Source organism: Ambystoma mexicanum, chromosome 4q, assembly GCF_040938575.1.
Source record: "Ambystoma mexicanum isolate Mex_15411 chromosome 4q, UKY_AmexF1_1, whole genome shotgun sequence".
Lineage (NCBI taxonomy): Eukaryota > Metazoa > Chordata > Amphibia > Caudata > Ambystomatidae > Ambystoma > Ambystoma mexicanum.
This window is the reverse complement of record NC_090928.1, coordinates 639,845,254-639,870,907: the sequence shown is the minus strand read 5'-3', so window position 1 is coordinate 639,870,907 and position 25,654 is coordinate 639,845,254. Positions and strand designations below refer to the sequence as shown.

General features: G+C 44.9%; 1 protein-coding gene across 13 annotated transcripts in view; it reads right to left on the bottom strand.

The window, feature by feature from the left end:
* WDPCP (WD repeat containing planar cell polarity effector) overlaps positions 1 to 25,654 on the bottom strand; it is a 3,071,480-nt gene that overhangs the window by 1,058,052 nt on the left and 1,987,774 nt on the right. The gene's annotated exons all lie outside the window — the stretch shown is intronic.

Below are 25,654 nucleotides of genomic sequence, written 5' to 3'. Positions count from 1 at the left end.
AGGTCTGTCTGAGTAGGTCTTCTGCATTCCAGTGTCCGCCCTTTCTGACATTTTCCAGTTCTTTTGATAGTCGTGAGCAGATGGGTGGTTATACAACCTAGTTTGTGATTGGTTCCCTCCCTGAGCAGGCTCTAGTGATTGGTTGTTTTCCTTTTCAAATTGTAATTGCCTTGTTATTAAGATTAAGCTTTTCACATTGGTCAGGAGATGATCGATTCAAATTAGGTTTCGTTATTGGCTCTTAGGTTTTATCTCCCTGCAGGGCCATTGGTGGTACTTTGTATTCGCCAAGGTATGGGTTTGTGGGTTCTCTCGAGCAGGCTTAACCTTCCTGCCTGTTCGCTTGTGTACTGCTCAGCATCTGAATTCCAGACTCTCGGGTATGCTATTCATTCCGTTCAGGGGGGTGCTGAGGAGGCAATGCAGAGCAGCAGGCAATCAACAGCTCATTCACTGTAAAAAAACTAAGAAACCCCAAATGGTGGCAAGCCTTTCAAAGACTTCACTTACTGGCTTGGAATAGGAAGCCAATTAACCAATCGATTTGAATGTTTTCCTCAGCCAATGGGAGGACCGTGAAGGCTTTAAAACCGAGGCTAAGATGTACAGACTGTGTTGTTGAGATGAGAGCTCAGCAAAGGAATTTGTTGAGAAAGATGGAGAGTAGAGGAAAAGAGGAAACCTTTAAGTCATGAAGATGGAGTGGCTTCCAGTAAAGTGGAGAAGAGACCATTGAACCACAGAAAAGGGGTGTGCTCTAGTGAGGGAAGGAGAGCCCCTTTAGACCAGAAGAAAGAGAACCCTGACCCAAGAGAAAGTTGAGCTGAAAAGTAGTAAGAGAGAGAGTAACTTTCATCCCCAGAAGTGGGGGTGTGTAATGAAGAGGAAAGCTCCTTGAACCCCAGAAAACGGGTGTTCTCCAGTGAGGTAGAGGAGAGACTCATAAGCCCAGAAGAGAGGTGAGCAACAGTGAAAAGTGAGAGCAAGAGAGAGTGACTTTGATCCCCAGGAGAGGGGATGTTTATTTTTGTTAAATTTTATTTATTTATTTATGGGTAATGACGGTCGGTGGCAGCCTGTTTTGGACGCGGCTTGACAGTTTGCGGGTGGGAACGTCTGCTTGCTTCTCATGTCGGTAGGCCCCTTCCTCCAAGTTCCCTCTGCTCGCATTGAGCAGTCTGTGGTGTGCTCCTGTCCATGTTGCTGCTTTCTTCCCTGGATGGCAGTGCTGGATAGTGGTGCTCAAATTAGCTGCAGGAGCTGCAAAATTGCAGAGCTGTCTGCCCTTGCCCTGACCCACATCTGCTGAAATTGCAGCTTTGGCAGTGCTGTGCTCTCAGTAAGATTTGCACTTGAGTGCAGGGAGTGTGCACGTGAGTGCTCTGTGTGTTATGTTTGGAGCCCTCGCCAGCCCTCTTGTAGTGCACTTATTCTTTCCATGTTTGGATGTACCAATTTTTATTTTTAAATAGTATTCTTTGGTGCCGCATTTTGAATAACGGCTGTGTTGCATGTAACACATTGCTATATTTCTATGGGAAATTGGGGTGACAAGACAGGGCACCGTGTGCGAGTCATCCACTCCTAACAGGAATTTGGTCATGGAAGTGATGGCCGGTAGTGCTCCGAGGAGAAAACGTCTTAATGAGATTAATACTAGTCTTTTAGAAGTTGAGAAGCAAACATCGGGATTGCTGCTAAACAGGGAGATTTTGGTTTTTATACTGAAGGGCCCACTACTGCCCTGGTTGGGAAGACTCAGCTGTCAGCCTAACCAATGCTTATGTCTCCACTGACCAGAACTGTTGAAGGAGCAAGTGCTACCACCCCTTCTGTGGTCATTTCTGGAATAAATGGCGAGCAATCTTTGGTGTTGGATCAGTTTAAACGGCAGTGAGAGAATAAATAGCCGCTGACCTCTTCCAATGCAGAAACATTTATGATTTTGGGCTTTGGTTGGACTCAATAGATGAAGTGCGACATAGGTGTCCCCTGTTTTGGTAGACAAAGTGGCAAACAGATTTACTATTAAATGAGGAGATACCGGCATGCCCTGTTATGGTGGACAACCTGTGTCAAATAGATCCGCCATGGATTGTTGATGTGGCTAATAAGAACCCCCACACTGGTTATCATGAATATGACTCTGATGGGCCTGAAGATAAAAGCAGTCATACTGAATGAATGGACATTATTATTCTGCAACATTATTTCTCCCTGAATGCACCCTCTGCCATTGGAGTTGTGGTCGAACAATCATTTGTTGGGCAGGCAACCGCTGACGCGGATTTAGGGTTGCCCACATTATTTATTGACTTGTGTGCTCGAACCAAGCTTAATTCTAGTCCATTTAGATCTGTACGTCTCAGATGCCATTTATTGCAGCTAAATCCCTAAGAGAGCTGGCCTTGGATCCAAGGAATCTTATCATTAGCAATGTTATGCCATCCATGAGGCCTGAACATAGAGATGGCCTTAGGAATAAGGTTTTGGCTTGGTTGCAAATGAATAAATAAAATAAATTCAGGAAGCAGCCGATTCAACCCATTCCTCAACGGCTCACCTCCTCACACAGTAAGATGTGGAGTTTTCTCAACTCACAACACCTCCCAAAATGCATAGAATAGTCATCTGGCAGGTGGAAAAAGCTATGAAAGTGCATATTGAATCTTGGTGGAGGGAACCTTCTTTTGTCAGATGGGGTTACAATGTTGATTAGGTGTTTGCATTGCAATGAAATAAAGCTGACTGTGACCTACATTCGAGTGATGAAGTGTTTATCTTTGACAGGAGCGTCTAGTTTCTGGGTGTGGACGTGGTGCCTGAGTGCTGCGTTATATGCATGGGAACCTACTTGTAAGTGTTTTCAATTAAAGAAGATTTACAGGATTTCCAGGAATAAAACTGTGTCTCAAGCAAAGTTGGGGCCAGAGTTAGGGAACCCTCACTCTCTGTGCGAGATGTAGAAGCTTGGAATCATTCTCAACTACTTTTTATTACATCACTCAAAGGGTTTAGGACGTTTTTTCGATTGGAGCGCTGCTATTTTCCTTATTCTAAACGGGGATCACTGCAATATAAGTTCCCATGTACCAGTGGGGCACCGTTGTTGTGGGCATAAGCTGCAAAGACAGACCTCTCCCTTTGCATGGCTTCCACGAATGTCTGAAGCCAATTTCCCAAAACTTTCATTTGGGGAAGTCTCTGCACATTCCTGTGGGGGGCTAGAGAGAGAGAGAGAGTGACAGTGACAGAGAGCGAGAGAGAGAGAGAGAGACAGTGAGAGTGAGAGTTTGAGAGAGAGTGAGAGACTGATCTCAGGATTGCACATAAAACTGAGCTTTCTGGGCACGGCCATGCTTGGCCGTGCTCCAATATTGAGAGGCTGGATTAGAGTGGCGTCAATGTCCCCCACAGCATCCCTACACTAAGTAGTACTCGGGCTGGTCATAACCATGTTCAATCCAGAAACTGAGGCCTGTACAGATGGCACAATCTTCAGGCAGTCAGGGAGCACTTGTTGCGAGTGACCTCATTCTGGGTGGTTGCGTTCTGGACTGGTCTCACAACTGGGAAGAGAAGAGTCTCAGAAAAGAAACAGCAGGTCAATTTCATGAAAGCATGATATTTTTAGTAGGCAAGCTGTGTTTTAAAAAAAGTTTTAGCTTGGGATATTTCTTACTTTAAATAGAATCGGATAGATGAGGTTATTATTAGCCTAACTATATTACTTGTTCTTGAGAGCTGTGATACTGTCAAGGGACAGTGTAGTGCCTCGACAGACTCCATTCTTGCGCCTCGACAAGACCCCAGTCTTGCACATGCAGAAGGTTTTGTCAAGCGGAATGCCTGATGACGTATGTTGATATGTCATTGCCCATCCACATTTCTGTGGGCTTCCCTCGCATGGCACTGAATTGGCAAGTGAATGAGACATGGCTCACTGAATATTCTTAAGGGCTGGGTTCAAATACCAACTCATCCAATAACGTTTTGGAACTGTCCTTGAATTGATTTATGTTATCAGTTACAGGACTGTAGCATTAAAATATGCATATTTCTTTATTTAAATGTGCAACAAATCTCGTGGCTCGGGTCGCTGAGAGGAAAAGTCAAGCGAGTGCCAACAGTGACGGCTCCACGTTACTCCCAACCTTTCAAACCCTGTTACTGCCCCCACTAAGTCTTATTTATTTTCATGTATTTATTAAAATTTCTGGAGATTCATTGTGTTGCTGGTACTGACTTGTACTGTCATGCTTCAGCTGGGTTTTCTAAATGTGTGTACTGCACTCACCGACTCCCAAAATCTTACCTGCTAGAACTATGTAGACGACATGCAGATCATCCTTAAATTCCGCAAATCGCCAAGCCTCAACCGTCCAGATCTGTTATCATGTCTCTCGGATATTGACTACTCGATGATAACCAACCACCTCATCCGCAATCCTGGGAAAACTGAAATCCTAGTCTGCTGTAAAACAGTGCTCCTCCTCCAACCGATTCCCTGGTCGCAACTCCCTAGGCCCCACACCGGCAACCCCACCTCGGTGAAAAACCTTCAATGCACACTGCACACAGATTCATCCCTTTCCCAACAAGTCAACTCCATTTCCAGACAGAGCCTGTTTCTTTCATCTACGCATCTTAAAGCGTATCTTCCCTTACTTCACCTATCTTCACTGTTTCTCTGCCATCATCTCCATCATCCTCTCCCGCTTAGACTAGGCAAACTGCCTTTATCTAGGCACACCAGCATTTCAGCTAAGGAAACTACAAAGAATGCAAAACGCTGCAGCCCGCCTGCTCATTAACCTACCTCCCAGGGAACACATAAGCCCTACTCAGAGTCCTCCATTGACTCCCTATTGGCCGATACACTACCTTTAAAGCCATGTGCATCACCCACTGGACAATCCATAACACAGGGCCGGAATTTCTTCAAGACAAAGTCACCCGCTACCACCCGTCATGGACTCTCAGATCTGGCACAACATCTCTCCTAGTAGTCCCACAGTACAACTACTCCCGACTCGGCAGATCCTCATTCTCTGTCCAAGCACCAATCATCTGGAACCCTCTACCCCTACACATTTGCAATATTGACAACCACGTGGCATTCAGAAAGGCCATGAAAACCTGGCATTTCCCTCCCCCTCTTCAAACCCTCCCCCAACTTTACTCTCTCGATGGGCGCACAGAAACACTAACCCAAATTAACTCCTATCCGCCAACACCCCACGGATGCTGACAGCATTTGCAGCGGCACACCTTGACAAACTCTTTGTTCCCAAAAACAACACCATGACACCCACCATGTTCCCACAGATGCCGGAAGCGTTCGCAGAGGCACAACGTAACAAACGATTGTCCTCCCATCACTGCCCGCCCAGTCATCCCTCCGGGCCCCTCTCTCACTGCTCAGACTTTCGTTCCAGGGAGACCACAAATAGCGAGACCAGCCAATCATTCTGGACCATGAAAAAGAACACTGCAGTTGAATTCCAGCCAAGTCGACTGTATGTATACCTTACACCACATCTGTGGACACAGGCTGCAGGCACGGCAACCCATCCATGCACCCTAGCATGCAGCTATGGCTATGCTATTCCGCTCTAGCAGCATGTAGTGCACACTGAAACCCCTGACGTACCTCAACACCTCTGCCATTAGTATACAGCGACAACCAACAAAACTAAAAATCGGTCTAGCTGGTCACAAATTTAATCTTCAGCACTAGAGCTCTATCCTAAACCTCCAACAGCACCCACCCACATGCATGACCTCTGGGCTGCTTACTGGAGCCTAGCCAGCCAGCCCACCCAAGTCTTAACCCCGCAAAAATGCACACAAGTATCTTTAATTTAAACTCTTAGAACCTCCTGCACATGGACTGCAGTCATCAAGGGCAATCCAGCCACAAAGCACATTAAGGCAATACTAATGTGGAAAGGGTGCTATATAAATAACTAATACAATCCAATACAGTAGTACCTCACAATTGCTGGTCCCGCAAACATTTCTTAAACATTCATTCAGCCTGGAGGTGCTCGCCCATGTAGGTAGGCACAGTTTACAGGGATGAAAGTCGAGCGTGGAGCAGCACTGCATTACGCCAGCTTATGCCTGAAGCCCACACTGGCAGACCTGAACTATAAGCCCTCTGTTCAAGCTGGAAAAATATATCAGCAGCCCAACTGGCTAGAGGGGAGCGAAAATGGACAACTGGCAAAACGAAGGGTAGGAAGCTGATCACCTAAGAGAGAGGGAGGAAAATCAGGATATAAGTAGTGAACTAATCCCAGAAGTTATTAGGCAGTCAGAACACTGGTCATCTGTATAGAAAGGTGCAGGAGACTGAAGAAAATGCACTGGGAAAACCATAAAGAAAGAGAACACAGAGCGTGCTCTAGCTATCCCTAATAGTGTCAGCCTGCTGAGGGCTCTATCACAGGCCCAGACATAGATCAGAGAGCAAGGGGGACAAATCGCTGCAAGCCTACTGAGCGCTACATCTCAACCATGGCGAAAGCCAGAGAACAGAAGGAGAAAACCCCTGGTGGGTGGGTGTTAAACTTCAGCCTGACAACAACAGTGGCAAGGAAAATAAATATTTGCTGGTATATTAACGGTATACCCAGGCAAAGGGGACCCGGGGGACAAAGTGCTTGCCAGTAATGGTAATTCCACAAGGAAAGGAAGAGTAAGACAGATTTGCTGGTAGATGTTTGAAGCAAGAAGCCTAGAATGGCAACCCCATGAACTAGGGGTGGCGATAGCTGGACCAAGTGGAACCCAAAGGAAGCCAAAAAGTGTGTTGGCGCGCTATGTCCCTTAGACTGTGAGCGAACCAAGAAGCGTGTAGGGCATTATGTCCCCTGAACCTTGAGAGGATAGTGAAGCAAACTGGGCTCTATTATCTCTGGGACTGGGTGTTCAAAATGTAGAGACTTTACACTAGGTCACTGGCTAAGTCCTTTAGATTAGGCCCTTGAGTGAGATTTAGTTCTCCATCCTTATACCTTGAGCAGATGTACCCTTTTAGATAATAGTTTGAAGCCTTGTGTCCTACAGGAATTCATTCCATCCCATACTTTAACGGAAGCTAAGGCCATTTGAGAGATATTCAAAAGGCTGAAACGTGTGCCAGGGGATCTGTAGAAACCCAAATGGGAGGCAGCTAGGAACACTCTCACCTCTTTGGTTTGACTCATGTGAAGGCATCGTGAAGCAAGACACAGACAAGAGATTCAATGTTCAAACAGAATTGTTTTGTTAACTTAAGTGTCAGGATGGTTGAAGGCCTAACTTGCCCTATACCAAGCTGGGATTTCCCTACCTAAAGAAACTAAGGAAAGTGTGAGTCGTAAAGTTCCAACTTAAAAGTCTGCTGTGTCCAAAACCTATAGTTGCCCTCACAACTAAAGCTAAACAACATGTGGGGATGTCCACAATAAAAGAAATAGGGCCTCATTACACGGATGGCGCTAAGGTGCCGGTAATCCCTTAGCGCCATACTACGAGGTCCCTCAGTGGGTCCCGTCCTTAACGTGTGGCCAGACCACACGTTAAGGAAGGGACCCGCTGAGGGACTTCAGGGCAAATAACGGTACCGCCAATAGCGGTACCATTATTTGCTCCTTCCCCATTCCCATTGAGCCGTATGGGGGCTCAAATGGGAATGGGGAAGGGCCTTGGTGAATGGGGAATTAACGCCCCACCAACCTTGGAATGGGGCGGTAATTCCCCCATTCACCAAGGCGGACTTGGTAAAATACTGGCGGCAACCATGGAGCTAATAGCACCATGGTGACCGCCATCCGTGTAATGAGGCCCATAGTGTTCTAAAAGTTCTGAGCTTTTTCCAGCACCTGGCTTTCTTTTCAGCCCCCCTTCCCCAGGTTCAAGACAGTTCCACAAATCCCCGGGGTTCCCTTGCCCAAGTTCAAGACAGTCAACTTGTACTTGTTCTCAATCTTTCAATGTTCAAAAAAAGCTCCAAACCAACTTTACACTCCTTCTGGTTTCTTAACAGTTGAATCAGGTTGCTTTCTCTTGTTTCACTTCAGCAACCTCTTTGGCTTTCACAATTGGAGCTCCCCTGGTCTAGGCACAGTTGTCAGACCACATGGTCCACCTATCACAGGTCGCGCAACTAGCCCACACAGGTTCTTCTGTATCCATACCTGTGTGATGGTTCACACTTACTTGGATTCTGCTTGTCAACCTCTTGGCGTTGCCACAATGTGGTCCTTCCTTTGCCAGTCTTTGGCCTTGCCACAATGTATCTTTGTATGTAGTTCACTTTGTGGTTGTTTTGTTCACCCTACTTTCATGCTCTCTTGCAATCTTCCATACTTGCTTCCTTCTTTGTTTCATACGAGACTTGCTTACTTTTCAAATAGCCAGTATATGAATTTCGCACACACCTGTCATCAGGTCATAGCTTTGCTAACAGCTTTCATCCAGTTCAGTATTCAATATCTGTGATTTGTTAATCTGCCATTATATTGTCCTTATTTGTCCATCACCCCGTTGCTTTGGGTTTATTTCAACTTGTGAATTCTTTTTCATTCATTTGGCAGTTCATTTCGGTTTCCCCACAGCCTCCAGGAGCACCCCAGTTCGAGTGATTTTCCCTCTTCACTCACCAGGCCCTGATGTCTCCTACGGACAGCTGTGCTTTCGGTTTTGGCTCTGCCGACACGTGTGCCTTCGAGCGCGAGCCCTGCTCCACCTTCAGTCTCTCGCCATCAGCATCTCTGCTTTCTCTCCGCGGACGCTATCAGTCGTTTTTCTTCTTTCTTCAGCATCCGCAGCTTCAGCTGCAGACCTTCCACCAATGAGGCGCTCACATCTGTGGCCTTCTAACGGCCCGCCTGGCCCTGGGCTCTCACAGCTTCCTGGGTCCGCCTGCCGGCATTCCTGGCTTTCCTTCGTTTCTTTAGGTAGGGAAATCCCACCTTAGTTTAGGGCAAGTTAGGTCTTCAACCATCCTGACATTTAAGTTAATAAAACATTTCTGTTTGAACTTTGAATCTGTTGTCTAAGACTTGCTTCATGATGCCTTCACAAGACCCAGTGCCTATTACATAAAAAGTGTGTTGCGGAAACCTGTAAAGCAGCCAGGACTATCAGCGGTGAACAGGCCACATGGGCATTCAGCTCTGGGCCGATTCAGATGAGAGTCAAGTGAGCCATTTTTTGAAGCAGTAGGGTGGGGGTGAAAAAAAGCAGGATGCATGTAGGGAAATGGGAAAATGCAGGTTTGTGCACTTCTACACGTTTATTTATTGCTGTTTGTGTAATGACATTAGTTTGCCGGCTGTTGTACCCAAACTGAGACTGATCTTCCCTAATCAGTCAGGGTAGAGATAAGAGAATTGTGTAGTTTGGTTGTGTAGTTTGGTACTGCACCAAGGCAAATGAGATAGTAGATCAGAAGAATTCTAAAATAATAATTTTTATTAAGTTCCAAAAATTATGATTTAAGATGCCATAGCCAACATTAACCAGGTGGTGGCATGTGCTAATGTTTCACCCAATTCAGTGCTTTGTCAAGGCCATGAGGTCTCAATAATTTTAAAAAGAAACTTCAATTGTGTCTCTCAAGACACCTGTTTGTAATCACAGGTGGTAGTGGGTTAGTATCTAGTGCAACATTTCTTCAATTTGTCTTATTTATTCAGTTTATCATAGGCATCTCTGTTTATCACAAGCATCTTTAAGTCACAAATAGTAGCTTTTTATGCCAGTAGGTATTGTGTCACACTTTAGTAGAGTATTGCATAGTTACTGACACGTCTTAATACGCATTTCACAAACGAACGTATGCATTTGAATAGACATTTTCCTTTTAAGGATCACTATTTTGTAAGTCTGAAAGGTTAATACCCTTATCTATTTCATGATGCTGAAATTGTGAAATCGCACTCATTCTTGGTGTTGTAAGAAAGGCATGGTATCAAAGTAAGCTAAACACAAGTGATCACAGTTCAAGGGTGTTTATTAAACTGTAAAATGGGTGAGATAAACGCCAAATCTAAAACTAAATCTAAGATGGGAGCAAGCTATGATGATCAAATAATAATAATAATACAGACCCAGTGGAGTCCAGTCAAATAAAAAGGGCTTATACTAAAAACCTATTGCCAATCATTGCCACTATGCTACAAAATAGTGTGGGATAATGTTCACAAGAAAAGAAAGAAATGTTCACAAAATGTTAAATCAGGATGTTATGGCCAGGGTCTCCCTTCCCCACGTTTTTAGCACAGGGAAAGGTGTGACTCTTGAGCACAGCACACTCCTGGGCTTCTCTGGCACAAGCTCAGAGTTCATTTTCTCTATATAGGGCCTTCTGTGCCCAAGTTTCTTCTCACGCAAAGTCTCTTGCTTCAGAGGGCCTGATATGCAAAAACAACAAAACAAAAGTTCCTTATGTTAACCTTTACATCAGCTGATTACCCTTCACCCTTGGATCCCCCTCAGCCGTGATCTGATTCTTTTCTCACTTGTTAGCCTCCCTAAATCAGGCTCAACCAACCACTCACTGTGGACATCCCTCAGTCGGGTTCATACTTGTCACAATGTTGTTCACTTCGCGTCTTCACAACTTTTCTCTTGACTTCCCTCAGTTGCGTTCACTACCACTTTTCAATTACAATCTCCTAATTTGTAATATTCAAAAGTCGAAATAAATTTCTTTTTAAATAACCACCTAGGTTTAGTTAAGTCCCCCTCATCCAGGCACAGACCTTCCACAGCACTTGCCAACTTTAAACAAAGACTTCTGAAGGGCGATCACGTCTCGCTGGGTCACTCTGTTAGCCTATGGCAAGTGTGCGTTTATTCACAAAATCACAGTTCGCACGGCGTTGCCCTGCGCCCATCGCTCCCTTTCACCCGGCGCAAACGCCTGTTTCACAATTCCCTCAGTCGGGTTCACAATCATCAAACCTTCTGCAACGTGTCATGGACTTTCGATTGTACAAAGGATTTGGCTTGACCCTTGTATGACCACCTTCACACATCAAGCCCGCGTTCCCTATGGCCTCTTGGTACTTGAGTTTCAATACTCTTCTAGATCAACACAGTGTCTTTGTTCAAGAGAGGGGTACCAGCCAGAGACCTCCGAACGAGCACCCACGTGGCGTCGGACCACTCTATCTCTGGTACCAAGTTGGTTCACAAAAGACCTCTGTATCTTAATCTTCTTAATGTTGCCACTGCAACCTTGAGCCTAACACAGTCAGGCCCACTATCAGTTTCTTCCGACTCACTGGCTGTGCTGAACTCATTGGCATTTCTTTTGCCGTTGGAGTCAAGGACGTTACCACGATGGCCACCACGTCTCCCCCGCCCAGGCTATCAGTGTGGGAGGGTTCCATGTACCGCTGACATCTGTCACACCATTCGCCAGCTGCGATTCCCAGTCTTATGTTTCTTTTGTCGGAGGCTTCGCCTGTCTGAGTTGAAAAGGTTAAGGGCAACTCCCTCCTTGACGTCCTTTCAGGTCTCCCCGCCTTTCTCCTCAGTTTGAACTGCTGTCCTGGAATAGCTGCTTCCTCGTGCGTTCAGCCTTGCTCAAAGTGTCCTCTTGTGCTCTGCCATTTATCCCTATGGGGAAGGGAATGGCAGTCAGGTGTGTGTAGTTGTCTGTAATGGCTTGACTCTGCCCGACCCTTGTGTTGAGACATGTCAGGTAAACGGCTCTGGTATTAGTCCGTCGTCGCTCATGGTGTGAAAAAGTGTCCGTGTTGGAAAGGGGGTGGGGGTAGAGTTTCCCAGGAACTGGACCCAATAGCGATGGGAGTGTTCTGGCCAACAGGATAAAACATACCCGGGGACCAGTGAGTAAGACACGTTCTGGTTTCTCACAGTGGCTGTTGGACTCCCTCGGTGTAAAAATATTCACACTATATCACACTATGTCTAATCCTGGTTAGGATGTTCTGTGCTCCATTTAGGAATGTCCTGATGGTGGCACACCATATTACATCTATCCATCCATGTTGTATATACACAACTTATTTTCCTCAGGCTGCTTGCCTGCAGTAGACGCAGCTGCAGTGCTCTCTCTCTCTCTCTCTCTCTCTCTCAATTTAGTGTTTATCTTTTGTCTTAACTTTATTTTAACACTTGCCATCAGTGCTGTAAGTGGGCCGGGGCCAGCCAGTCTCACCACGCCAAGCAGAGGCATAGATAGGGTAGGGCCTGAGGGGCAAGGCCCACCCAAAATCTGTAAATGCCCACTCAGCAGCGCTGTGGGGGCATTTACAGATATTTTTGTCAGTGCAGTGGGCCCAACTACATTAGCTTCAGGCGCCATTTGATAGACAATCCTGGCTACGCCTCTGCATGCTGTGGCGGGACACATTATCCCACCACGGCCGTAGCCGCGACGGGAGATGTGCCCGCCATTTTAATGTCAGGCAAACTGACAGAAGGGCCAGCCAGCCACCTTGTGGCTGGCTGGCCCTTCTGTCAGTCACTGTAACTTCCTCTTGTGCACCCCAAGAGGAAGTGGTCACTTTTGACCATAACACAAGAGGAAGAAATGGTCCCTTTTGTTTGACCTCCTCAGGTCACTGACCCTCAGCGAACCCTGGGGCTCTGTGATCTAATCACAGAGCTACTGGGTTCACAGAGGATCAAAGACGCCTCGGGCTCAGTGATCACAGATCACTGAGCCCGAGGTGCCTTTGTCCGTTGGCAAAGCTTTATAAAAGAGGCCTTGAATTGTGTACTTTTCAAGCCATCTTTCATAAACATAGAAAAACAGAAATATGTAACACATTTCTATGTTTATAAAAGATGGCTTGAAAAGTACACAATTCAAGCCATCTTTTACAAAGCTTTGTCGACGGACAGGGACACCTCGGGTTTTGTCCGTCCTAAAGAAAGTACGTTTTTCCCTTTCTTTATGTGCACAAGTAAAATCAGAGAGACCAATGATGGTATAGGCAGGAGAGAATAGCGGTGAAATGAATTACTGGATAGCCAAGTGAAGTACTTTGCGCTCGCCTCTGGCACATTAAGACATAATATGTATGATCACTTTGAACAGGGGAAAAACATTACTTAACTGGGCGGAATGTAAGTAGTCCAGATTCACTGACATTCCTGCAAACCCATCTCAAATATGCCCCAGAAAATTCTGTACAGATGAACCACGCCCCTGGCTGTTATTACACGCCGGCATACTCGAGGTGCACATGTGTCTACATTGCTGTACGTCCAGAGCGTGTACCTATCAGCGGCGTTGCTGCAAGTCCATAAAGGGCAGGATAGACAGCCCACCATATGCCTCTTCACAAGGTCCCTACATTCGGGTGGCATGTGGCATTTCCAGGAAGAGAGGAATGTAAAGTCATTTCATCTGATCTTGCATAGCAGAATATATGCCATTTTCATGACATCCTGTCAACGAAGAGTAACAGAGGGAATCTTTCTAAGTGAGTGTGCGCCAGTGTGTCTGTCTCATGGGCAGACCTGGTGACACAATCAGTTTCTCCATCCGACCAATCACTTGTTAACTTTATATTACTGGGGTTGGATAACCCCATTGTTACACCACAAGACAATTTTACAGTGGTACCAAACGTCCTCATATGATCTGCATGCTTCTCATGCAAACCGAACGTCTGCCTATCTACCCGGGACATGGGGTGGCTGTAGAGCAAGAGCGTCACAAGTGTGCGGGTCATGAGTTAAGCACTCCCGTCACACATGGTGCCACTCCACACTACACAGATTTGAGTGAGACTCAGCCCGTCATCCTGCAAAGGTCTATAAACGGAGTACCAGTACACTGAGGAACATTAACGCCTACAATTGCAGTGCTTAAAGGGCAGAATGAATATGACATGACTCGCCACATGACAATGTGATATAATAATAAATAATAATAATATGACCCCAGAGTAGAGGCTCAGGAGTAAAAAAAAAAAAAAAAAAAAGAAGTTTTCCCAGAAAGGCAAGGAATGGCTTCCAGAATAAGCACTGGTGGCAGAACCAGTAAAAAAAAAACAAATATATAAGGACTTGTATACTGGTGACTCAAAAATTGCGAATTCTACCTGCTTGCAGCCTGCTGTTGGAAATTCCAGCATTAATCTTTGAAGCCCCAACGCTGAATTGCGCTCGCTTCCTGGAGGAGGTGGAGCGCGGTCACGATCACGTGACTGATCACGTGACTCACTTTTATTCGAGGGCAATCCACCCTTGCGGCGTTAAGCCCGCTGCGGGGACAAGGGCGCTGCTGTTTGGGCTGTTTGGCTGGGCACGAAAAGATACGGGAAGCACCCCGCGGATGTCACGTGCAGGTGGGTCACTTATTTTAAAAATCATTTGTACATCTGGGGGATAACCCAAAGCTAAACAAGTCATACGACCAAAGGATAAAAAGTCACTAGGATCAGCCCGGATAAACAAGCTAATATCACCAGTTCTTATTTTGCTGGGGTAGGGAGACTGTTGGGGCTTGACCCCTTTGATCCCGGCCTGCGAAACGATCAAAAATTTAGATTTAAGCTCTAAGGAAAGGGAGACTGCTGGGGTTTTGATCGCGAACACTGCAAACAACTGATATAACCTGACAACATCAGGAGAAAAGATACTTACAGCCCCATTTGAAGGTTTGACACCAGTTTTCCAAACTAACACACATACGATCTCCAAATACCTAATGGCAGAAGTAGTGTTAGCAACTAGATTGGGTGACCACCCTCTACCAAACAACCATATAGATGATTTAATATTATCCGAAGACAATGATAACGAGTAGGTGCTAGTTAAGGAAAGCATGACTCCGAATCAAGGAACGAAAGATTATAATCAAGGAGCAGTACTCGGTCCGTTCATGATAGAGGTTAAGATCGGCAATCAAACAGGGAGAGAGCTGCCACAGGAAGACATACAATTAAACTCAGAGAGTAATGAGGTCAACCCACCCAGGAACAATTTCATATTTCATCAATTTGACATTACGATTGAAACGGACGAATCACCTCAGCCTCAGGAAAGTTTAGCTGATGCAAAGCAGACTAAGGAAGTTCTGGCCCTTATGGCAAACGAAACATCCGACAAAAATGATCAAGACTTAGAAGCTACAAGGGAAACTGACCTTTCAAAGGAAGATGTGTCAGAGAAGCCATCACCTGCACTAGAGATGAGATCAAAAACAGTAGAACAAAATATTCCTAAGGCAAAGGATTTAATTCAACTATCTGAGGATATTCCTGGGTTAGAACCCAACACTACGGTGGAAGATTTAGCAAAAACAGCGAAAGGAACTTTTAATGGAACGAAAGGTAAAAACATAACACCTAAACCAATCAGAATGGACTTTATAAGATATACAGACCTAGAAAAAAAAATGGAAACCCAGGACCCTATCCTCAGGGGATGTTCAAGACAGAAATAATCATTTTTTTGGGAAACAATCCTTACTAAACTGGGGGACTGGCATTTCTGGGAATGTACCCAAAAGGAAATCAACTCATAAAAACACCACGGCAAACGAAATCCCTGACGCTGTTATGCTGGAAAACTCAATCTTAATAGATAAAGAGCCCCAGACTGTAGAGAAGGCCGTTCAAACCATGAAAGGGGAAACCAAAAATCAGTTAATTCAAACAGACAATGACCAAGACTCAAACTTGAACACGCTACAATCAACGATAGAAGCACCTCAGAAAGAGAGGGAGATGACCAACAAACCTAAGTCAAGGGGAGCAAAGTGTGAAAAGGATGACTTCCTGATGATGACAACAATGGCAGCGATACTGGCCCCTTACATGAAACTACACAAAGATGCTACAGATACTCTGAAGGACCACACTACATTGCTAGCAATGGTTCATTCTAAGACAATCTTCATTGAAGGATTCATATCGGCCATCCAAAAAAATATGCAAAATGTTGAGCAAAGAATCTCCGATATGTTACACACCATCCTAGAACCAATTATGAAAGAGAAGGAAAACCGATGGAAAGATTCTAGGAGAGATTCTCTAGGTGGTGCGGACTGCTCCGTTTTCAATCAAAAGAATTAGCAAAATTGCAACCACAAATAGAAGAAAATGCAAATGAAGAGCATTTGAAATAACGTACTGAAAATATGATTGGAAAAGGAACCTTAGAAGAGCTAAGTAATCAGGTTGAATGTCCAATCCCAACGCCGAGGAAAGGAGAAACAACTAAAGATACAATGGACACAATAAAAGGAAAGGAAAAAAATAAAGAAAATAATGAACTGGTGCCAAATACCTCAAAAATCCCTGCGGAAAACGAAACTCAAAGAGGAGCCATGGCGAACAACGATCAGAAAGTAAAACAGATCACAAAAAAAGGACAACACACACCTCAAAAAACCTTAGACCTTTCGCAGCACGAAAAAGATATTGATATATCAAAAATAGATAAGCAGAACTCAAAATTGTGCAAAATCTTTAAAAAAAAGGACGTAAAACAGATGGAAGGTATCACTGTGTCACAGCGAAAGGAGCAAATCGCTATGAATGATAAGAAAGCGAAAACTACTCAACCATTACAGGTACTCAAAAAAACAAAAAATCAACCGCCGCGGAGGGTATGTAAATCAAATAAAAGCAAATCATTTTTCAAATGTCTGGGTACACCAAAGGGAGCAGCAACTATTGTAGTAAATCGAAACATTGGTAGCCATACGCAAACAAGTACGAGTCCAAAGAACAAAGAAGCAGTAGAAACGGATGACTCGGATCAGGAGTTAATGGATATGTCCACTTACTCCATCTCGGACGACAACGCTTCAACTGATAGTGACTCAGAAGAAGAGGAAATTGAAATAACTGATGAACAAGTACAGACGGAACGACAAAGGGGAGTTAAACCAATGTTGGATGAAAAGAGGATAATTGGGGAAAACGCAAACAAAGCTGAAACAACAAAAAAGGAACATTTAGTCAAGCCCGAAACTGTAAGCAAGAAAAAATTAAAGACAACGATGACGGGAAGCTCAAACATACCAGTCAAAAGTCCAACAAGAAACCTGGAAAGTCAAAATATAAACAGCCCCATACCTATTTTGGAGTTCAAGGAATACTCCACAGAAGAAAGTTAGCAGAACAGTGGAACTGTTGATTTCCGGACTAGTCCCTTGAGACTGCCGAAACGCAGATTAAACCCGGAAAAAAAGGGCAGAGGTCTTCTTTTGGAAAGACTAGTACATACTGACTATGGTCTTATCCTAAACCAGGCAAATGTCCTAAGGTTGTTCCATCATATACCAGCCTTGAGATTAATCAGCTCTAGTGACATAACCCTGATAGAATTTCCTGATAAAAGGTATATGGATAGTATTCGGGTTTCTACATGCTCGCAGGTGATTCACCAGCTATTACTATCCGAAGAGAGGACCATAAGAAAGAAGGGGTTCAAGATAACCGAAAAAAACAAAGAAACAGAACCAGAGGTACTGGATCAAGAAACTATCTCAAAGAGAGCTTGTTTTCAAGAGGCGTACGATACGCATAAAAAAGCCATGATACAATCGCAGATAACCCAACCTCAAGACGGAGAACAGGAGAGATGGGTATGGTTGGCCAACCTAGCAGCAGGAAAAATGAAGACACTATAGTGCCGGAAAGTAACACAAAAGGAAACATGGTCCCTTATTTCCTGGAATACAAGGGGATTCAACCACCTTCTAACAAAAAATGAATTTGAAAAAGAGATGCCAGATGTACTATGCCTGCAGGAAACGTGGTTGAGAGAAACTCCCCTGATCGAAGGCTATTCAGTAAATATAAACCCAGCAAAAAAAGGAGAAAAAGGAAGACCAATGGCGGGTCTGCTGATAGCGATAAAAAAAGACCTAAACTGGAATGTGATTAATTCTTGGAACTTGACTCCATATATTCAAATCTTAGTCCTGGAAACACTGTCGCCCCTAGACGATCAACACCACCAGCACGTTGTGCTGATGAATATATACTGGGTGCCAGGAGCTAAAGGAAACAAATCCCTTCCAAGGGACGTAGCAGAGGCAATTGATGACCTGAAAGTTAAATGGCATGACCCATGGATAATATTGGTGGGCGACCTCAATTGCACTTGTCTGGACGAAAACAATAAGGTACTTGAAGACGTACCGAAAATGGCCACAACTAAACACAAAAGAGGGGTCAATTGGAGGTCCACGTTACAATCTAGAGATTGCACAATCATAAATGGAGTCACGTTAGGCGACATCCCAGGGAAACCGACGTGGCGAGAGCTGAAATCCAAAGCCATCTTAGATTACGTGACAGTTTCAACTAATATGTCAACGTTTATTCAAAAACTTGAGGTGCAACCGACCAAGGCTAGTGACCACAATGCTATCAAACTTACCTGTTCTAGTTTTCTTCCTAAGAACGTAAAGGAAATATACCCATTCAAGATAGAAATCAACACTGGGAGAACTCAAGTAAAAATGAATCCAGCAAAACTACCAACGCTGAACGACAATTTGACATCCACCCTAAACAATTTGTATCTGCAGCTACCTCTGCAAACCATTGATTATGCTCCTCTGCTAAAAATCTTCCATACTAGAATTAAACCTGGGACTACAAAACCAATAATGTCACATCGACATATATTCGATCAAGCCGTGGTTGATAAAAAAAAAAGACTATGAGGAAACAGTTAAAATCACTGAAAGACTTGAATGAGGTAAATAAAACTAATAAAGTGCGAGAAATAAAACAAACCTTCAGAAATTGGAGAAAGTTGCACAAAAAAACAATGTTAAACCACGACTCCCAGGCAATGTTAAGAATGATATGTGAGAGAAATACAGCAGAGACGTGGGCCCTAATAAATAATAAAGAGACTTTGCAAGATGCCCTAATAACAAATCCAGTCACAGAGAAACAATGGCAATTATACTATAAACAACAACAGCCAGTTCTAAAAAAAACCTCTTATAAATGATTGGATTATATCAAAAAGGGATGAAAGTTTGCTGACCATAGACAGTGAGACATTAGAAGACATGATTAAAAAGCTAAAGAACTCTAGAGCACTGGGGCCAGACGGCCCGACTAATGAAGGTCTGAAAAAGGACCCAGCGGAATGGGCTAAAATCCTACACCAACTGTTTAAATATATCTTGGCTTCGAGGAAACTACCGTCTTCATGGAAGACGAGTGTTGTGGTGCCAATCTTTAAAAAGGGCCTAAGAACAGTCCCAGAAAATTACAGGCCAATTGCCCTTCTGGATGTGGCTGGAAAAATCTTTGCCTCAATTCTATTAAAATCATTGACAAATTGGGCAACAAAAACAGGCCATAAGGACGAATGGCAATCTGGGTTCGTAAAAGGACAAGGCACTCCATTAAACATCTTTATTCTAAATTTGTTGAAAGCTCGAACCCTGACCAACAAAGAGGCGAAATTCTATATAGCTTTTGTTGACCTATCAAAAGGCTTTTGATGCAGTTGATCCAGAGAGGATGTGGAGGAAATTAAAAAAATGGAATTGTCCAGAAATTCTACTCTACAACATAAAGGAATTACACTCGAACACCTCAATTAAAGTGAACCTAAATAAAGCCGGCCTGTTATCGGACACAATTCCTACGACCATTGGGCTTAAGCAAGGATGCCCCTTGGCTCCAGAATTATATAAACTATATTCCTCAGATATGGAAAAAGCCTTTGTAGATATAAGATCCTTTGCAGCAAAACTTGCTAATATAGCAATTGGACGATTGATCTATGCAGACGACATAGTTTTATTCGATCAGACTCCTATAGGTCTTCAACATCAACTAAAAGCATTAGAAACATATGTAGCCAAAAACAAAATGACCATCAATCCAGAAAAATCTAGGATTTTGACGTTCTCTAATACCAAAAAGAAGAAAAATATAAACTCACCTCAATGGTATTTAACCAATAAAAAGATAACGGAAGTGACAGCTATTACGTACCTGGGGGTTTGTATCAATACCAACAGATATGAAGCCCCGAGATGTCAGGATTTAAAAAACAAACTTGGAAACCTAATAGGCCAAGCTAAGATTCTACTGGCGCGATTTTGTCGATTCTCCATGAAACCGCTTATAGACTTCTATCGTGCAAAAGTAGTGGCAATCCTAACCTATGGATCACAAACCTCACTCCTATTGGACAACAAAATATGGTCACGTCTAGAAGGCAAGTTCTGGAGATCTATTTTGGGATTGCCAAAATCTTTCCCAATTCAATTAATTAGAAGAGAGCTGGCACTATCCTCTCTGAAAGTCATCATGGAGTGGAAGATATTGTCTTTCTACAGAAGATGCCTAGAACCGGCAACAAAGGGGGTCTTTGCGGCCATAAAAAAAGCAATGGAAGAGAGGTCGGAACCAATATTGACTGAAGGGGCCAAAATATGCCAGATGATCCTTGTTAATTTAAATGAGACGGAAGAATCCTTCTTAAACAACCCAGATCAAGTGAAAAAAAAATGTACATTAGAGATTGGATTGATACACAGGACGAGCTCACTAAATATCGAGGCTATGAAGAATTCTGGGCAGTCCCGCGAAAAGTGAATATACTACCCAAATACCCAACTCTTTTCCCCAATTGGTTCTTGAGGCAAGGCTTCTTAAAGCTGCGTTTGAATCTTTGGCCAAGTAGAACCAATCATTATAGAAAAAGAGAGAGAGATGACCCAAAGAATTGTAGATTATGTAAAAATGTATTAAAAGTTGAATCATTGAAACATCTGCTGCTGGAATGCCCTACTGTGAGAGGTGAACGACAGATGTACTTAGGTCATATCTGGCAAGAATACAGATTCAAGGACATTGATCTTTGGTGGTCATACCTGCTGGAAGGAGATAAGATCTCAAACAATCTTGCGGTCATAAAATTTATCCAGTTCATCTTTGAAAAAATTGAGGGACAAGACGAACCTCTTGGAACAGTGAAATCAAGCAGACATTTGCAGTGTTAAACACTAAGCAACATAAAAGAAAAGAAAGAGAAAGGAAATAAGAAACAGGCATTTTTATAAATGTCTATTAATATTTTAGCATTTCTGCAAAACAGAAGTTTGGGAAAATGCTATTTTTGTTGTTTTGGGTTATTTTTATTCTATTATTCTTGATTTTTAAAATGTTCTTTAAGTTTTCTTTAACGATTGAACTAACTCTCGTCTTGATTTTGTATTGTTGAACTTGCTTTTTTTCCCCACTCTTTTATGACATTTTCTTCTCTTTTATGTTGTTTTATGCTCCTTGTTCGGTAAAAATAGCTAAAGGTTTTCTTTGTGTAAACCAAAGAGCTACAATAAATTTAAAAAAAAAATGTAAAAAATAAGGACTTGTGCCGACAAGGCCATGTCACAAAGCGAAAATAAAGACCAAGCTAGAGACTAAGTAGGAGGGTAAATGGGGGTGTGGCACCTTACTATGGCGTGTGCCATTTTAGGCCACACCCACCACGGAAGCCACGCCCCCAGACGAGGACCCCTTCTTCCATCACTTACCCCACTTAAATCATTGCTTGACATGATGTAACAAAATCTGCCCTGCCCTGCCCCACCCGCCACATTGACGCCACCGTGGCCAATGCCATCACCAGGCAGCCCAGAACAGCAGCAGCCTGCAATTGGTCATCATTTAATTAGCACGTTCGGCCCGGTTCGTGTAACTTGAATTTACATTCAAAGTAAACATTCCTTTCTGCTCATGCCGCATGCTGCTGTTGCCGGGCCTGGGCACCAGGGTGTGGCAGGCGCACCTGGCTTCAGTGAGTTTAGAGGCAGGCGGCAGGGCGCAACAGCCCAGGACCAGTCAGCAAAAGAAGGAGGAGGAAGCGGGTGGCTGACTCGTGGCTCAAGATCATGCTACAGGCATCCGTACAGGTTAGTACTTGGAGCCGAGGTCGGAGTGCACTGTAGGAGCGTGTGGAGCAGGAAGAAATGGCAGCTGGTGGCTTCACCCATTTATTTTATTATGGCAAGGTCAATTTGGATGGCGTTCCTTGGGGCCTAGCAGCAAGCCTGCACAAGCCAGCGTGGGGAGCCATCAAGCAAGCTGTCCTGCCCTGACTCACAGCTGTAGAAGAGGCCACTCCCCAGTCCCTTGGATTGGAAGGCACAGGCCGGAGCGTTGAGGTGCCATATCAAAGGGTGAGAAGAGAAAAACAGTACACACGGCACACGATGTCATGCACAGACCCCAAAGTGCCAATATTTATAACACATCCATCTCTCCTCTTATTTTACGTGCTTTTCTTCCGTGTATTTCTAGCGACAGTCAAGTTGAAACGCCCTTTTTTTTAAACCGTCCATTATTGCAGACCCTGTGTTCCACAGTAAGTGCAAAGCACACCCGAGAGCCACCAATAACAGTGCAGTGTGCTTAGCCAGTAAAGCACAGTGAATAATGAGGGATTGCATGCGTCCCATTGCCCAACACATCTGCAGTGTCACGGGCGGAAGAGATACGCAGACGTTATGGCGGCCGAGGACATTAAAGTAAAGGTGCCAATCCAATGCAGCCGCCATCTCACTAGGCCATGGATCATCCTAGAACACTCCTGGGTGTCGCATGCACAGGGCTCCTGCAGCCTGGTCACACCTGCCCATCTATATGTGCACCCTCTTTCTTATTGTGGGTTCTCCGGAGGCCATAGTGCTTGCTTCCAGTTAGTATTTGTGCTAATGGAAGACCCGGTTTCCCAGAAACCCTGGTTTTGTCACAATTTGTTACTAGAGCTTGCGGTTAACGTACTTTCCTCCCCACCTTTCCAAAAAACGCATAAGGTGAACCGCTCTAACAAATTAGACCGTGTAAAGGAATTGGTGATATTAAAATAAGTATAACAAAAATAATAGTGTCATTTCCTGGATGCAATCCTTCTATCGTCTAAAAAGGGATTTCTTTTGCACAACGTTGCACTCACACCCCTCAGTCCAGAAATCCTCTAATAAACGGTTGGATTCTCTATTGTTCGGCCGCGTTCTCCTGAATGATACAGTTTGTTTTCCCTAGTTGTCCCACTGGGGCCGCATTCCTGCTTTTTTTAAACTGCTGGCGATGGCCTCCCCTGCTGTTTTCCATAAGGCCTCTTTCGCTCTCTTCAGGTACTTGTGGTTGTATTGATTAGTAGTATCCGTGTCCCCGTCCCATCTTTTGGGGCGCTGCTGCTTTGCTGGATCCATAGAGCGAGTGGGCAGCGCCCTGTCCAGATTCTGGGGTGGCCCAAGTGGGGCACTGACTTATGCAGGGGTGACATGAAGCAGGAGCGCACACACACATAATGATCATAGTTTAGGATAAAGGGGTGGCCAATCAAATTCCAGGGGTAGCACGTGCCACCCAAGGCCACTCCCTGGACACGCCAATGCGAATGGGTGGCGCAATGTTCCTTGGCTGTCCCCTGTGTTGGGTGTTCTCTGTCTACGTGAAATGTTAGCAGAAATGCTACATTATGCACTGTCCAGTGAGTGTCTGCTGTGGCTATGTGCTATGTGTTAAATATGTGTGCAATGGCAAACTCAGAGCTACAGACCATACACTGAAAGGGTTACACCGCCAACACCATGGGTGCCCAATTCACATGCCCCTGACCTGGGGGAATTAAAGGACACCCCAAAAGAGTTCATATGCAGAGGCGGGCAGACTTGGGGGCGGTGGGGGTTAGTCTGTAGGTGGGGGAAAGGGATCTGAAGAAGGGAAAACATCATTGGGTAAAACAGAGTGGGAGGGGGTGTCCGAACCCACTTGGGTCTGAAAAGGGATGGGGGCCTCGCAGTGTTTGCGCTGCCCATTGGGTCCTTCTAATTAGGAAAATGGCTTCTTCCGAGCGACTTCTCTCAAGCGCAGGTGTACCGAGCGACCGCTGTACGGATCAAGGGGCCTTTGCATTTCATGACAGTCGTGGCCTGTGGGGGAAGAGAACAAGCCCACTCAAGCAGCATCCATTTATTTTACTGGAGAGGTTTGGGAATCGACTGCAGCAGGGCCTTGATGCGATTAAGCAGATGCCGGGGCACGGAATTGCCCAGAAAGACCACAGTATCTTCAACTTCTCAGCAAGGTCAGTGGTCCGGGGGCCTGACACCAATTATTAGTTATGGGTTTTATGCTCTCTTTTCTCCTGCAATTTTATAGAATGGTGCGCAAAAGGTTTGTTTTGCACAGGCTGAACATTTGTTTTCTTATGAAGTTTCTATGAACTTCATTAGATAAGGAGTGACTTGCTAGCTACCTATTTATTTTATTTATTGGACATTTGTATGAGACCTATATAGTAAGTGTTTCCAGGCGCCATAAGACAAGATGGTGGGGTGCGTGGGGGTTAGGGGGTATGTGACAATGGAATCATGAAAGTACAACAACAAAAAACGGTTATATTGGCCTTGTGACAATTCTACTGTGCAAGTGCTTGAGAAGGTGGGAAGTGCAAGGGCTTGGGAGAAGAGGAAGAAGTGCAGGAGTGGGGGTCCCACAGGGAAGGGGGCATGGAAGTTCTGGACGGGCCAAGGTGGCAAGTGCCAGGGGAAAGAGGGAAAGGGAGGACAAGTGCAGTGGGTACGTAGGGCTAGTCTGGGAGAGGGATCCAGAGGACAAGAGCTGGCAAAGGACGCAGGAGGGACGGGAGGGGGTTGGCCTGACCCCTGTATGACTCTGAAGGGACCAGTCGCCAGTCGCAGCGGCATAGGGAGTTACTGCAGGTGGGGGAGAGGGAAGAAAGAGGAGAAAAGGAATCTGGATCTTTAGAAGATCCTGCTCAAGTCGGAGGGGGGAAGGGAGGCCGTTCCAGAGGGAGGAGCCAGCCGAGGAAAGGAATCTACCTCCCACTCTCTGCTTGGAGAAACGTTGAACATACAGAGAGTTAGACCCAGAGGACCTTAGTACTCTGGCAGGGAGGTATTTAGGGAGGAAAAGCTGGATGAGAAGGGGTCCCAGGCACCAGACAGCCTTTTGGATGATGCAGAGGGTCTTGAATTTGAACCTTGCGGTCACCGGAAGCCAGTGGAGAGATTTTGAGGCAGGACAGATGCGGTCCTTGGGCCTGAGGCCAAGGAAAAGTCTTGCAGACCTATTCTGGATTAGTTGAAGGGGACAAAGGGAGGAAAGAGGCAGATTGAGGCGCAGGCTGTTTCAGTAGTCCAACGTAGAGAGAACTAAGGCTCTGGAGACGTTGAGCTTCTGGGGGAAGGTGAGGAAAGGTAGAATGCCCCTGAGAAGGTGGAGCTGGAAGTTGGACTTCTTGGCAAGGTCTGTGATATGTGGAGAGAAAGAGAGAGGAGTCAAAGATGATCCCAAGGTTTTTTCTGCCTAATAGGTGGGTTAGGGGGTGGGACCCAGGTAGTCTGGGCAGAGTGGGGGGAGGGGACAAGGAGCAGAGGTCCCAATGAGTAGGATCTCTGTCTTAATGGCATTAAGGCAGAGATCACTGGCAGAGCACCATGCCTGAATAGCGTTCAGGCAGTTCGGTATGAGGGAGGAGGAGGAGGTAGAGGATGGCAGCTTGAAGGAGAGCTGTGCGTTGTCTGCATAACATTGGAAATGATTGTTGTTTAAATATTCTTTATTATCACATGAACTCCCCAATAATCTCAACTTTGTGATGCCAATTTACAATGGTCATATCTTTAGTTTGGCGTTGCACAGAAAAT